General features: G+C 49.7%; 1 protein-coding gene across 1 annotated transcript in view; it reads left to right on the forward strand.

Moving 5' to 3' along the window:
• Window positions 1–15912, forward strand: part of LOC311590450 (uncharacterized protein) — a 49443-nt gene that overhangs the window by 8169 nt on the left and 25362 nt on the right. The window contains exon 2 of the mRNA XM_084769437.1: window positions 11551–11701. The gene's annotated coding sequence lies outside the window, so the exon portion shown is untranslated. The remainder of the gene's footprint in view (window positions 1–11550; window positions 11702–15912) is intronic.

Raw genomic sequence — 15912 nt, forward strand, 5'->3', positions numbered from 1 at the left:
TTCTGTCCCTAGAACCCACATGGCGAAAGGGGAGAACTGGCTGCCTCGAGTTGTCCTCTGATCACTATATGCATGAAGTGGCATATGGATGTACACAACACAGTAAGGAAATAAGTAAATGTTTTCATTTTGTTTTTGAGACAGGGTCTCCCTATAAAGCTGTGGCTAATCTGGAACTATGTTGACCAGGATGGCCTTGAACCTCTGCCTCCTGAGTTCTGGGATTAAAAGCAGAATTAAAAGCAATACCACCACACATGGCCCCTAATGTTATATATGTAAAACATTATATATATATATTTTTTTGTTTTGTTTTGTTTTTCAAGACAGGGTTTCTCTGTGTAGCCTTGGCTGTCCTGGGCTTGCTTTGTAGTTCAGGATGGCCTCGAACTCATAGTGATCCACCTGCCTCTGCCTCCCAAGTACTGGGATTAAAGGCATGCACCACCACCGCCCGGCTATAATTTTTTTTCAAAAGATGTATTTACTCTTATGTATATGGCTGTCTGCCTGCATGCATGCCTGTGCCGCATATATGCAGTGCCCACAAAATCAAGAAGAGGGTGTCTTGTCCCCTGGAACTGGAGTTACAGATGGTTATTAGCTACATGTGGGTGCTGGGTACCAAACCCAGGTCCTCTGCAAGAGCAAGCAGTGCTCTTAACTGATGAGCTGCCTCACCAGCCCTGTTATTTAAAACATACAAATAAGCAAATAAAGGTTAAAGATAGAAATCCTATCTGCACACAGAGCGCAGTTCAGATGCCTCTCTTCATAAACTGCCTGTCTAAGCCCCTTAGTGCTCCCACCTTCCTTTATCATATTTTTTTCTTAATTTCTGGGCTATTTTGTACATGTTTGTCTTTCTCCGTGGTCTCCTACCTTCTCAGAGGACAGGGAGTCCTCCTCCTCCCTCTCTTCCTCCTCCTCTTTTTTTTTTTTTTTTGTTTGTTTGAGACAGGGTTTCTCTGTGTAGTCTTGGTTGTGCAGGACTCACATTGTAGACCAGGCTGGCCTCGAACTCACAGTGATCCACCTGCCTCTGCCTCCCGAGTGCTGGGATTACAGGCCTGCACCACCACGCCCAGCTACAGGGACTACTTCTTAGCCACATTTGAACCAAGAATATCCTCTCCCCAGCTACTCAGGACCCACAGCTTGCTGGCAGGGCTCTGGGGCACAGCCCAGTGGTTTATGCACAAAGGGTCCAGCAGAACACAGATAAAATGTAGCCATGTGTAATGTCTCCCTCTTAGCATGACAGATTGTAGTTAGTCATAGAAAGATTTGCCAGTTCTCATTACTGTTAGCACCTGCATTCGGGCTCTGTAAGGTGAGATGTGGTGATATGTTTCCGAACTAAATTGCTTTGTTGGAGTTGGTTATTCCTGAGGTGCTGGAATATGTCAGAGATACTCCTTTAAAAAGAGGGTAATTTTCCTTCAGTAACTCTTTCCTGTGTGTGTGTGTGTTTTTTTAGTTACAATTTATTCTTTTTAAATTGTAATTTATTATAATTTATTCCTTGCCTGTGCTTTTTAATTTTAATTTTACTACATAAAATTTACTAATTTTTTTTTTTTTTTTTGGTTTTTCGAGACAGGGTTTCTCTGTGTAGCCTTGACTGTCCTGGACTCGCTTTGTAGACCAGGCTGGCCTCGAACTCACAGCGATCCGCCTGCCTCTGCCTCCCGAGTGCTGGGATTAAAGGCGTGCGCCACCACCGCCCGGCTAAAATTTACTAATTTTTTACTACTATTTTATGTGTTAAAATTGTATGCATGTTTTACCTGCACATATGTCTGTGCAACACTTGAATGCCTGGTGTTTATGGAGACCTGAAGACGGTGTCAGATCCCCTGGAATTGGAGTTAGAGGCAGTTGTGGGTGCTACCATGTGGGTGCTGGGAAATTAATCCTGAGTCCTCTCCTGAGAGCACCCAACATTCTTAACCACTGAGCCATCACTCCAGTCCCTAATTCTTTTTTTAAATAATGATTTATTTATTATATATACACAGTGTTTTGCCTGCACGTACACCAGAAGAGGGCACCAGATCTCATTACAGATGGTTGTGAGCCACCATGTGGTTGCTGGGAATTGAACTCAGGACCTTTTGAAGAGCAGCCAGTGCTCTTAAACGCTGAGCCATCTCTCCAGCCCCAGTCTCTAATTCTTGACTATCTTAACCCAGTCATCTCTGCTCTGAGTCCCTGGACAAAATCTCTAGCTCCCCGTGGCTTCCTGTAGCACTCCACAGGGTGCTCGGCCTCTCAGAGTCTACAAGGATGTCACAGAGTGCAAAGGATGAAGCATGAAACCAATAAAGCTGTTAGAGCAGGCAAGCCCAGGGAGGCAGGAGTCTGAGAACTCTGAGGAGGCGCAGCAGCAACGGGAGCGAGCTCTGTTTACTCCCACTCAGTCCCAGCCCCTCAGTCCCAGTGTGTCTGCCTTGCTGGGAGCCCAGGTTGGTGCAGACTCAGGGACGCTGCCCTGTCTTCGCCCCACTGGCCTCACACAGCCTTTTGCCAGAGGACACTGTTACAGTCTTGGCCACCAGGAGGAGCATATGTGCCACAGAAGGCAATTCAACTGTCCCGCGACAAGAAGCCAGCCTCAGTTTTCGGGACACCTCTTGTGCCTCTGGAGAGAACAGCTTGTGATGTTCTATTCTGCCCCCCACTATGGTCCCACCAGGATGGAACTCTCTAGTTCTAGGTTTAGCCCACTGGGCCAAGGATGGTGACTCCCCTGCTTTGCCTATGAAAGGTTTCCTCCATGGGGGCCTTAGTTAGGCAGTGTAAAAATGAAGAACCTTGGCCTAAGCCTGGTGTTCCGGTGCACCCCTCTACTGCAGCACTTAGGAAGCTAAGGCAGGATCGCCAAGGGTTTACGGCCAGGCTGGGCCACGTCACTAGCTCCAGGTCAGCCTGGACTGCAGAGTGAGCTCCTGGCTTAGGCAGACAAGCAAGCAAACAACAACAAACACACGGATGGATACAAAGTCAAACAAAACCACTTTGTCAACTAGGAAGTACCAAGTAGGTTAGACTCACCCTGTGGCCTCAGCCGTGTCCTCCCTCTACCTGCTGTCTCCTCAGTGGACACTCGTGCCCAGACGCCTGAGCCTTGTGAAAGGATCTCAGAGAACCCTATCTCTGCTTCTGCAAACAAGAGGAAATGAGAAGGGATCAGGACCCTTTCTACACAGAGCTATCAGAACTGCAGGACAGCGGGCATTTACAGAAACATCTGGAGCCATGAGATGCCCCTCCTGACCAAAAAGTCTTTTTTTCTCTTTTTGCTGAAAGGTTGAGTGAATTGGTAAATAAAATAATAAAGTTGAGAATGGCAGCATATGCCTATAACACCAATACTTAGCAGGTGGAGGCAGAGTCAGGGGAAGTTCAAGGTCATCATTAACTAAAAAGTAGGAAAGCCCAAGCTGCTTGAGATCCCTCTCAAAAATTAATACGCTAAGTGCGAATGAGCTGGAATGTGGCCCCTCCCCAGGGGACACTATGTCAGTCTTGGCACACTAGGTGGCAGCACAAAGCAGCAGAAGAGGAAACCAAGGCCTCCACCAGGCCTCCCTTCCCACGGGGCCTTTTACTAAAACCACTGTAAGCAAGCCCCCAGTTAAATGCTTTCTTTTATTTAAAAAAATTCCTTGATCATGGTGTCTCTTCACAGCAATAGATAGTGACTAAGACAGACATCCTTAAAGGCTAGCCTAGAGGTGGGACAGACACCTTGACCAGCAGGGGAAAGAAGCCTAGCAGAGCCAGATGCCCAGAGGTTCTCCTCAGAATCCCAGAAATTAAAGTTCTCCAGCTCTTTTTCTTTCTTTCTTTCTTTCTTTCTTTCTTTCTTCCTTTCTTTCTTTCTTTCTTTCTTTTCTCTTGTTTTTTTGTTTTTGTTTTTTGTTTTGTTTTTTGTTTTTTTGGGTTTTCCGAGACAGGGTTTCTTTGTGTAGCCTTGACTGTCCTGGACTCGTTTTGTAGACCAGGCTGGCCTTGAACTCACAGCCTGCCTCTGCCTCCAGCGTGCTGGGATTACAGGCGTGCGCCTCCATGCCAAGCCTTCTCCAGTTCTTTTTTGTTTTGTTTTGTTTTTGTTTTTGTTTTTGTTTTTCGAGACAGGGTCTCTCTGTGTTAGCCTTGGCTGTCCTGGACTCACTTTGTAGACCAGGCTGGCCTCGAACTCACAGCGATCCGCCCGCCTCTGCCTCCCAAGTGCTGGGATTAAAGGCGTGTGCCACCATGCCCGGCCTCCTTCTCCAGGTCTTAAAAGGGAAATTCAGACCTTGCATGAGAAATAGGAATCTGAAGGCATTTGCCTAGAGCCCGCAGTCTATGCTGATGGGGCAGAGTGAGGAACAGGAGTTTGTAAAAATCAAACAGTGGCTCCCTGGGGAAGTGTTTCCTTGCCAGCCCTGCCTCGGCCAGACACCTTAGAGCCAGCCTCTCCTCTAGTGGATCTTTGCTATAGGAGAGAAGCCAGAGGCCACTGAGTAATTCTGTCATAGTCAGGAGACTCCGAAAAGCCCTTGGCTATAGGCAGCTACAGGAAGTTGATCCAGCCACCTCTGCCTTGTGTGTCACAACACAGCACTGCCACCACTCCTAGACTGGCTGCACTGCCTATGGGCTCTGGGACACTAAGGTGAGTGATCCCCTTCCTGCCCCCGTCAGCCAGCCCTAGTCAGGCCTTTCTAAGACACCCACTGTGTGCTCAGCCCTCGTCAGCCACTTGGTAAAAGAATGAGCCAAGGGCGCAGGTGCCGCCTGCACACCACAGCTAAAGAACCATGTTCCAGTCACCGGCCCCACACAGAAATTCCTTCTTCATCCCCTAATTGGCCATTTATGGTCTTTTTCTGGTGGTTTTCATGGTTTTTGTTTGTTTGTATTTTTTTGAGGTAGAGTCCCACATAGCCCTAGGCTAGCCTTTGAGGATGTCTGTCTTAGTCACTATCTATTGCTGTGAAGAGACACCATGATCAAGGAATTTTTTTTAAATAAAAGAAAGCATTTAACTGGGGGCTTGCTTACAGTTTCTGAAGCTTACTCTATTCTCATGATGGCAGGGAGCATGGTGGCAGAAAGGCAGGCATGGTGCTGGAGAAGGAGCTGAGAGCTACATCCCGATTCACAAGCAGAGACATTAAGGCTGGACCTGGGATGAGCTTTTGAGACCTCAAAGCCCACCCCCCAGTGACATACATCCTCCAACAACGCCACACCTTTATGAACATATGGGGACCGTTTTTTTTTTAAAGATTTATTTATTTATTATGCATACACTGTTCTGTCTGCATGTATGCCTGCACGCCAGAAGAAGACACCAGATCTCATTATGGATAGTTGTGAGCCACCAGGTAATTGCTGGGAATTGAACTCAGGACCTCTGGAAGAACAGCCAGTGCTCTTAACCTCTGAGCCATCTCTCCAGCCTATGGAGGCCGTTCTTATTCAAACCACCACAATATCCTAATTTGCTTTCCATTGCTTTGCTAAACACCATACCCCAAAGCAACCTGGGGAGAAAAGAGTTTATTTGGCTTACACATCCCCACCACAACCCTCACTGAAAGAAATCAGGGCAGGAACTCAAGGCAGGAACCTGGAGGCAGGAACTGAAGCAGAGATCATGGGGAAATGCTGCTCACTGGCTTGCTCCCCGTGGCTTGCTCAGTCGGCCTCCTTATCCATCCCAGGACCACCTGCCTGGGCTGGCAGGGCCCACATCAGTCACCAATCAAGATAATGCTCCACAGCCTTTCCTACAGTAGGCCAATCAATTGAGGTGCCCTCTTCCCAGACAACCTGATTGACAAAGAAAAAAAGAAAGAGAAAAAAATCCTAACCAGCATGGAGGATGACCTTGAACTTGTTCTTCTTGCCTCCACTCTCCAATGCTGGATCCCAGAAATACACCGCCACAGTGCTTGCGTGTTGTTCTGCATACCCTCTTTCTGCCTGGGCAGCCACCTAACAGCTAAAGACAGACACTTGATCCCTGTGAGTCATTTCTTCCCCACAAATCTTCACCTCAGAAGACACCTTCTTTTTCAAGAGTATTTTAAAGTATTCCTCCCATACACCAGGCACTTTACAAAGTCATGTCATCTCGTTTCACAGTTTCACATTCACCTGAAAGCCTGTGCTGTGGGGTGCGTGAGGGGAAGTAGCGCTGGCCCCACATCCCTGACATGGAGCCGGGCCCTGCTTGTCTCTTCAGTCAGCCTTCTGCTTCAGATGGAGTCTCAGCAGCACTGGCCGCCTTCTTTGGTCTGGATAAGGTCGTTCACCGAGCCTTAGCATTAAGCGGTCACACGATGAGGGTGGCTCATAGTGGGCTAATGGGTACCCAGATAACTGCATCGTTAAACACGGTCTCTCATAGTACCTGCTTTCTCCCACACCCTGTGTGCTCTGTCACTCTCCTTCAGAGACAACCCAGCTCATACACCTGTGACAAAACCATCCTGATTCTACTTTGCTCCAATTAACCCCCCTCCCCGCCTCTCCCTCCCTCTCCCTCCCTCTCCCTCCCTCCCTCTCTCTCCCTCTCCTTCTCCCTCTCCCTCCTAGCTTGTAGCCCAGGCTGGCCTTAAACTCTTCATCTTCCTGCCGTAGCCTCCCAGGCATTGGAATTACGGGCGTGTGCTAGAATTTCTCCACAGAATTTCTACCTATAATTGATGGCCCTGTTTTCACTCGTTAGTTACTACACTTCCCTAACCCACTTTTTGTCCCTTAGTGCCTTATACATGGAGGTACCCAGGAAGTATTCTTCAAATGAATCAACTTAGGAAGGGGGGGCAGGTGTTCATCTTTTGCCTCTGAAGGCAAAGCCTCAAAAATTCCCATTAAGTCTCTTCAGTGGATGGATGCCCTGCGTGGGCTTGTTCCCTGCCCCGTCTCTGCAGGAATAGTGTGAGGTCTCAGGCAACGCAATCTCTGTGGGTCAGAAGGCACAGGGCTCCAGGCCCAAGATCCCACAGCTGGAAGGAGCAGGGCATTTGCTTTTTTCTCTGTCCCCCATCCTCAGCTGTTTTTCTAAATGGGGGGGGATCAGTCATTCGTGGGCATCACCCAAAACCAGCAGTTGTTTGGCAGAGCTGGGAAGATTGGCTTCTGTAGATTGTCCCCTTCAGGTCCTGGAACAAGGAAGAAAGCAGCTAGCAATAATAGCCAAATGGGGCTGCAGAGATGGCTCAGAGGTTAAGAGCACTGACTGCTCTTCCAAAGGTCCTGAGTTCAATTCCCAGCACCCACATGGTGGCTCACAGCCATCTATAATGTAATCTGATGCCCTCTTCTGGCCTGCAGATGTACATGTACCACTGTATAAATAAACAAAAAACAACAAGAAAAAAAATAATAACTGAATGATAGAAAACAGCCTTAACTGAAGGGCGAAAGTGGAGAGGTAGGCTGCTCCTGGGATGGGCACTCTGCTGGCTTGACTCAGCATCTCTGACCTCCTCTAGCTGTGAGTCACCTCCTTAGTAAGGCCCCACCCTCTCCATCTAGTGCTGTTTTATATTTCTTTTCCACGGCAGTCACTATCTTTTTATTATTTCTTTTTAATCTTTCTAGCACTGTGTGAATCTATATGCATGGTGATGGTAGTGTGTGTATGTATGTGTGTGTGGTGTGTGTGTGTGGTGTGTGTGTGTGTGTGTTGCGTATGCATGCAGGTGGAGGTCACAGGATGATGGTGGTGTCTTTCTCAATTGGCTTTCCTCCTTTTGTGTTTGAAATAAGGTTTCTCTGTGAACCTCGAGCCACCTGGCCATCCATTTAGGCTCAACTGGCCTCAGTGTTGTGAGCGCAGTCGCATGCCACCAGTTCTCTTAGCTTTTACATGCTGTTGGGAATCCAAGCTTAGTTCCTCAGGCTCCTGTAGCAAGCACTGTCCCTACTGTCTCAGTCAGGGTTTCTAATGCTGTGGGGGGACACCATGACAGAAGCAAGTTGGGGAGGAAAGGTTTGTTTGGCTTACACTTCCATATCACAGTCAGTCATTGACAGAAGGCAGGGCAGGAACCTGGAGGCTAGAGCTAATGCAGAGGCCATGGAAGACTTGCTGGCTTGCTCCTCAAGGCTCAGCTTGCGTTCTTAGAGAACCCAGAGCCACCGGGCAGGGGTGGCAGCACCCACCATAGGCTGGGCCGTCCCCACTTAATCACTAATTAAGAAAATGCCCTACAGGTTTGCCTGCAGCCCAGTCTGATAGAGCGACATTTCCTCAATGGAGGCTTGCTTTGTCAAGTTGGCATTAAACCTGCCCGGCACACCTGCTTTACCCAGCTCCCCAGCCCCACTCTCTCTGCCTGTGTACATTGCTACTCATTTCCAAAGCCCAGTTGCACACCCACTCTCCTAATTCTCCTAGTCCACTCCCCAAGAGACTGACTGAAAAATTGTCCCCTAACCTTCCCTGTGGCTTACCAAATCCTTCTAGAAAGAGTGTTGACCAGTGAGAGCGCAAGTGGGAACATCCCACAGAATTAAACGCTTGGAGATAAAAACAAATTAGTGCTTATTGGATTTCCATGCCCCTTTCCCCATAATTTTGCCAAGGGGCGATGAAAGCCAGACTTCAGTAATTACGTCCCAGTAGTCTCAGGTGGGAAAAATGTAAAAATGCCTAGAAAGAGACCAGAATTGGCCCGGGCTAGGCCTCAAGGCAAAGACAGCAGGGCGGTAGGGTACTGAATAGCCTGTCCCACACCTCCACGGGGGTGGGGGCGGGAGCTGATCCTGAGAGACCCCTAGAGCCGTGGCCCGCCCCTCTCCCCATTCCCATCGGGGAAGAAGGCAGGTCAGGAGCCTAAGTGACCTTTCACACCTCAGACAAGCTAAGTTTGTTTTCTGCCTTTCTGTCCCGGGCTCAGATGGGGGGTGGGGAGGATGGGGCGGGCTTTTCCATTCTCTTGGTACAAATACCCCAGAGGAGCCCAAGTGGAGGGAGTAAAGGATCTATTTATTTTGGCTCAGGAGGGACAATGTAAGCAGATGGTCTTTGATGGGATTAGCGGCGTAATCTCTAAGACCCTGGTAAATTGGAAAATGATCCATTATATTCCAGAACCTTTGGCGGCTTCAGCTCCTGGGGAGGGAGGGGCAGGCCGAGGGGCACCTTGTTAGAACGGACCCCTCTGGGAGCGGTGGAATCCTGCACTGAAGAACTTGGGGGAAGTTCTTTAAACTCTATTCCTTGGAGACAGCAATAAGGACCGAGGGGCCCCTAGCCTCGCTTTTCTTCTTCTGCGTGTGCTGGGCAGTCCTCATAGCTAGCCTCATATTGGGGTGCGGGGCGGCTCGGGGTAGCAGGCAGGCAGGGTGGGGAAGATAATGTCCCTGAATCTCTTGCCTGGGGTGGGGTGGGGGGAAGACAACTTTTAGAATTCTCTCTGCCTCAAACTTTCCATCCACGACCTCCCCAGCACGTAGCTTTAGCGCAAGCCTATCTCAGCCTCTTTCACAGTGAGCAGCAGACCCCAGGGGAGAGCACTGGCTACTGGGGCCTGGGATTGAGAAACTGGGAGAGAGAGACAAGAAGGGCTCCCCTCTAAACGGCACCAGGCATGGCGGGACTGTGGGTGCTAACGAAGGCTGACTCACAGGTTATTTGTGGGGCCCCATTTCAACTGATTTCTTGCAGTCTATACAAAGAGTTGGATTAGAGTTCCATTCAGCGCTGGCGCTGAGTGAGTGAGGGGACACTGAAGTGACTTTGCTGAGGTCACCCCGGTTAGAGAGAGGACTGAAATACCCTCCCCATGCATGCACGGGCCCCCTGCTTCTCCACCCTGCCCTCTTCCCACACCTTGCTTCTCTTGCGTGCTCTCAGTTTCCTTACATGTCAAGTTTTACACTTGTACAGATAGTGTCATTTATCTCATTCAGTTTTAACCCTTTCATCCAATTACTATGCTGTAAAATCTACTCATGTTGATAAACAAGTCTAAACTTCCCCTTTACATCTTGTTTATTTATTTCAGCATGTTATTTCCCAAGCTTTATTTATTTTGTTTGCTTAAGACAAGGTTTCCCTGTATACGTCTAGCCTGGAACTTGCTATATAGACCAGACTGTGCACAAATTTATGAGCTGTCTTCCTGTGTGTGTTTCCCCAATGCTAGAATTACAGGCTCACACCACCATAGCTGGTTTATACTTCCCAGTGGCTCTAATCCTGGACAGGAATCTGAGTGAATTTAATTACACTTATAGATTTTACTTTCACTATTAAAAACTAAAGCATAGAGCTAAACATTATGCCCTGTGCTTATAATCCCATCACTTGAAAGTAGAGGCAGGGGGATGAGGAATTCAAGGCTATCCATGACTATACGAGTTTCAGGCCAGCCTGGGCTATATGGGCATTATCAAAAGCAAGTAAAAACCATGAAAAGAAAAACCAAAGCATAATCAAAATATGTACCATCTTCATAATTCTCTGAAAATAAAATCACAACTAAGGAAACAAAGGAAGGTAGGGACTAGGAGTACAGCCCAGTGGTAGAGTGCTTGCCATAGGGGCAATACCTAAAGCCCCCCCCCAAACACACACACACACAGAGAGAGAGAGAGAGAGAGAGAGAGAGAGAGAGAGAGAGAGAGAGAAAGGAAGGAAGGAAGGAAGGAAGGAAGGAAGGAAGGAAGGAAAAAAGTACACATTATTAAGAAATATAAACTATTAAGCCAGGATGACGGCTGTGAGTTCAAGGCTAGCCAGGGCAACAAGCAAAATTCTGTGTCAAAGTAATAATGCTGCTGCTGTTAGTGGTGGTGGTAAACATAGAAAGGCAGTACAAATTCAATTCCAAGTAGAAGGTGCATCTTGTGGAGATTGGGCATGTGGCTCAAGTGCAGAGTGCTGGCCCAGCAGGCTTGCCCTAGCACTGGCCATAAAGAAAAACAAACAAAATCCCCAACTTTTTAGAGAGTATCATTTCTAAGAGACCCTGAGACGAATCTAACCTCTACCGCATTTCAGGCTACTTCAATGTGGTGTGAATTGTTCTCCTTTATGTCATTTAAAAAAAAAAAAAAAGAGCGACAGTATGTCGTGTATCTATTTATCTGAGAGAGAAGTTGGCAGGATTCAGAAATGGGGTACAGACAGAGAGGAGGAGTGGCAAGGGACAGTCGTCCACTCACTCCAACACATCAAACGGAAAATCCACGCTACATTCCTGAGCTAATGAGAAGAGCCCAGGCAGCAGGCGGCGGCCGGAGGTTTCTCCTGCCGCCCCTGGAAGCCGCTTTCTCCCTCCATTTTGTTCATTTAGGAAAGGGGTGGGGGGGGGCGGGCTAAGCTGCAAATCACCGGGCCCGGCCCCCCTGTGGGTTCCCTTGGGCCCCCAGCAGAAGCAAGGGGGTGGTCCACACCCACTCACTGTAACACCTATCGTTTATATTGATAAGGCGCAGAACTTTCTGGGACCAGGTGCACTGACCCACCAGCTCAGGGTTACTCTTACATGAACAGGCCCGCAGAAGTCACATTTATTCATTCCTTTCCTACAGAAAAGGCAGCGGGAACCAGACCCCGGGAGAGTGGCCACCAGCCCGCTGCGGACTCCCACCCAACAGGAAAGACCCAGAGGGCCCACAGACATTGCACAGATTTCGAAGAAAATGAAATGACCCACCCAACACCGGAGTCCCGGTTGCTCGGGTACGGGAGCCTGTACCCTTCGGGATCCCTGAGCGCCTCAGGAGATCCGTCAGCTGTTCCCGACCCGGGTACAAGCTCACAGAGCCACCTCCCGGCATCCTCTCCCTCAGCCTTTGCCTTGGGATGCGGCCTAGGACCCACTGCGAGGTGGGGGGGGGGGGGGGGAGGCGCTGCATCCCGGAGAATTGGGCTGCTGAGGACCAAAGCGTGGGAGCAGCCGCAGTCCGAGCTCCACGTCCTTCCCTTATCCCCTACCTAGACGCCGGCCGAGGCACTCAGTCAGAACTGGGACCCCCGGGGCGCCACTTAGACGGCTTAAGGGTTCAAGCCTTTAGCTGTTCCTCTGCGGCCCACAGCCCGATGGCCTGGGCGGCAACGGGCAGGGCGCTATTCGTCCGAGCGAGGTCCGGGGTGCAGTGAGCGAGCAGCCAGGCTCCCGCTCCGCTGCTGCCCCGTCGAGGCCCTTCCAGGGCGGGTGTGTCGCCCACCCAGCCCCTGCCCCTCCCAGCTGGGCTTCCTGCGTGGAGTTCTAACCCGAGCGTGGCTTTGGCCGTCTTCCTTCTTCTTGCTTCATTTAGCATCACTGTCTATTATGTTTTATTTCTTTCCAGGTAGATTTCAAAATTCTGTTTCCGAGCGTCTTCCACCTCCCCCAAATCTCTCTCTCGTCCCTTTCATTCCCTTGCTCCCTCGCAGGGGCTCTTTTCTTTGATTTTTCTCTCCTCCCCACTTCAGGGACAGGACTCTTTTGTGGAGACCCACAAACCACACACTGTAGCATCCTCTGTGAGTGGCAAGGGAGAGACGTCAACGAGGGACACCCTCCTACCCCTGTGCTTGTGTTCCACGCTCCCACACTCCACCCTTCCACCCAGAGCCTCTGAGTACATCCTGGCTGGACCACACCACACACTGCACACTGGTCCATTACGTGGACTTTGCTGAATTTGCAAGACTGAACCACAGCTGGGGAGGAGGGGGAGGACCAGGAAGGGGTCACGCAGAGGGGCCTGCAGGCTAGTCCTGCCTGCTCTGGCTTAGAACAGAGGCAGCCCAGACTGGGGCTCCTCAGGGTGGGCTGGTGGTTTATCCAACACACACACGCACACACACACACACACACATACACGCACACGCACACACACGCACACAGAGGATCAGAATGCTACTTGAAGCCCCAAACTGCACACGCAGAACCCAGCTGTACACTTAATCATGCTGCATATATACCAGTCGGTACACACAGCCTGCACACTGAGAGGATGAGCCAGGCACAGACAGGTAAACCTACTTGCTCACACCCAGGAAGGGGGCATGTTTCAGTGTCAGTGGTCATGATGACAGTGGGAGCAGAACTTGGTAGGGGAAAGGGACAGAGTACTCGCATGTACCCACCCAGATTCATTTCCTCTGCCAAACTTGGAGGAGCTGCTTGGGAGGGGGCTGGAGGGAGGGAGAGGGGGGCAGCCAAAGCCCAGAAGACTGCCTAACTCTCAGAAGTGAATATCAGACCTAGAAAATTCCGCCCACCAGTTCTGCACCAAGTCAACAGACAGCCATTCCATTTGCCTGCCAAGAGGGACGCCATCCTACCTGTATCAAAGACAGAGCTAGTGTTTAACCAGGATCCCCACGTGGGGTTGCATATAGTTCCAGGAATAACATGTACAGAGGTATTGTCCTGACACACAGGCGGGGGACTGGACAGCAGGACATTCCTCTCTAGCTTCCGAGCACTGATAACGAGCTGGCGTGCTGGCTTTGCTTCTCTCAATGCAGGATGGAGATGGCTGGTGCTTTGGGTGTGTGGTTGGTTGTGATGGTTTATCATTGATTCTTGTAGAGATAACACCCACCGAGGGCATTTGGGCTGCTTTAGAGAGAGATGCTAGGATGAAGGGCTGTCTGAACCATACCTCCAGATCTCAGCTTCCAAAGGTCAGTGAAAGTGGTAGCATGTCTGTCTGATGTTTACAGACTACATTGAATAAAATACAAATGTGGCCACAGGTACAGGAGCACCTGTCCCCTGGGGTCAGCCCTGCAGAAGATCAGCCATGTGCAGTTACCAGTGTCCAATCTAATTGCTGGGAAGAGCAGAGGGAGAGATGTTGAGGGCGCAAGATATTTGCTTGTGTACACAGCCCTGGGAGTTTGGGAGTTTAATTATCACACGGAAGAACTCCAGAGATAGGAAGTATATAAACCCTAAGCTAGCTGTCACACATACACACACACACACACACACACACACACACACACACACACACACACCCCCAGTGTGGAGTCAGTGTACAATGGCATCCTTCCACCGTCCAAGCTACTACAGGTTAGTAAAGTACAGACTATGCTGGGTGAGAAGGCAGAACAAAGCAGAAGAAAAGGCCCCATCCCAGCTCTTTCCTGTCGGGTGGGAAGGCTCAGCCCCTGGGGCTGCCTGACAGTCTCCCCGCTGCTGAGTCCTTAGCTGGGCTCCCCGGTGCCTCCCCCAGCATCTTCCCCTCCTCCCACAGGACGCAGTCCAGTCCCCATTCCATCTTCCTGGTTCTGCTTCTTCAGCCTTTCCACTCAACATGGTCGCAGAGAATCTGGCTGGACTCGGGAGTGAAGGCCAATAAAGATGCCCAAGGTGGCCATGAAGTCTTGAGTGACAAACCCTGTAGAAAACACAGGTTCTTTTTTTTTTTTTTTCCCCATGGACATCTGAGTAAAGCCCTGAGATTATTTCCTGTCCTTTCCTTTTATTTTATTTTGTCTCCTGGCTCTTTGAATATCTATATGGATTTCTCTCAGGCACATTTTAAACCATACTCTAATTTCAGTGAACTGCCCCCCTTACCCCTTTGTACAGTATGACTTCAGTGACCACTACCCCCTCCCCGCCAGTGCTGCCTTTGCACAGTATGACTTCATTGGCAAAGACTTTGTAGGTGCCAGATGGATGGAGGGGGAAGAGGAGAAGGAAGGGGGACTTGACAGAGATACCTCTAGGGATGTCCAAAGAAAAGAGTGGAGAGGCCTTAGTGGGTAAAACACTTGCCGTGCAAGCCTGGTGACCTGAGTTCAATCCTGGGATTCGTGGGACAGGAACAGATAGTCTTACTCCCCTATGCATGTGCATGCAGTGGCAACCCCCACTATAAAAAAAATTAATGTAATAGAAAAAAAATAAAGAGCTTTGGGATCAGTCAAAGAGAAACACTCCCTTGGGAGTTAGAGGTTCCTTCTGAGCAGGGTGGAAGCTGGACTGTGCCTCTCTGGAGCCTCCACAGCCATCCAGGGCCAGCAGCAGCCGACCTACAACGCAGAGGAAGACACAGAGAGAAATCAATAAAACCGGGTGGTGGGAAGACAGGGGGATAGAATATGAAGGTTGGGGGGTTAGTGAGCACCTCCTCCTCGGGGACTGAAGAACACAGAGAGTCCAGGCTGGAGCTCCAACTGAAGCAAAGAGAGCTCTCCACCCCAGTGCTCATAAGAAAGCCTCTAAGGTCAGCCTTGGGTCCTCGTTTGTATGATGCCTTGGTGACAATGAATAAGTCCATCAGAAATTGCTGCTTGGGGGGTCATGGCTGCTTGCCAGGTGTAGAAGGGGAGAAGACTTAGGAAGGGATGGCTCTGGAAATAGTCTCTAGGCCTGCAATGGCTGTCAAGGTAGAGGTACCCCCAGCTCAGTCCAGATACACCCATCTTTGTGTTCTTCCCAAATCAAGACTCTCTGTGCCTGGCTCCTCGCTCCCTGTGAACCACCGCCCTTCTTGAGACCCTGCCTCTCCCTCTGTCTCTCCCTCCTGGCACCTCACCCCCTTTGTTCATTCGGTCTCCACACTGATGCTCCCCCTACTCCTCCTGGAAAAAGCGAGTAAACCCTTCTTGCTGGCTTTCATCAATTTTGCTTTTTCCCTGTCTTCCCCACCTCAGCCCCCTCCTCTCACAACATCAGACAATTGCTGGTGTGCAGCTACAAGAGGAACCAGAGCTTATACCAGCAGAGGAGAAAAGAAAGAGAATAAATAATAATTTGCCTCCATTCAGTGTATATAGGTTGCCTGATTTGCATATATGCTAATGATGCTACAATTACCCTGCTGTTCTGGCCTAAGCTCAAGTTCTATAAATATATATGTTAGCAGGGATAGGCCTTACAACTCCACCCCCAAAATGATCAGGCATACATATGTATCGTGAGCCTGTACTCTAGCCCACTAGCC

The sequence above is a fragment of the Acomys minous genome, assembly GCF_964271855.1.
Source record: "Acomys minous genome assembly, chromosome: 19".
NCBI classification, from domain to species: Eukaryota; Metazoa; Chordata; class Mammalia; order Rodentia; family Muridae; genus Acomys; species Acomys minous.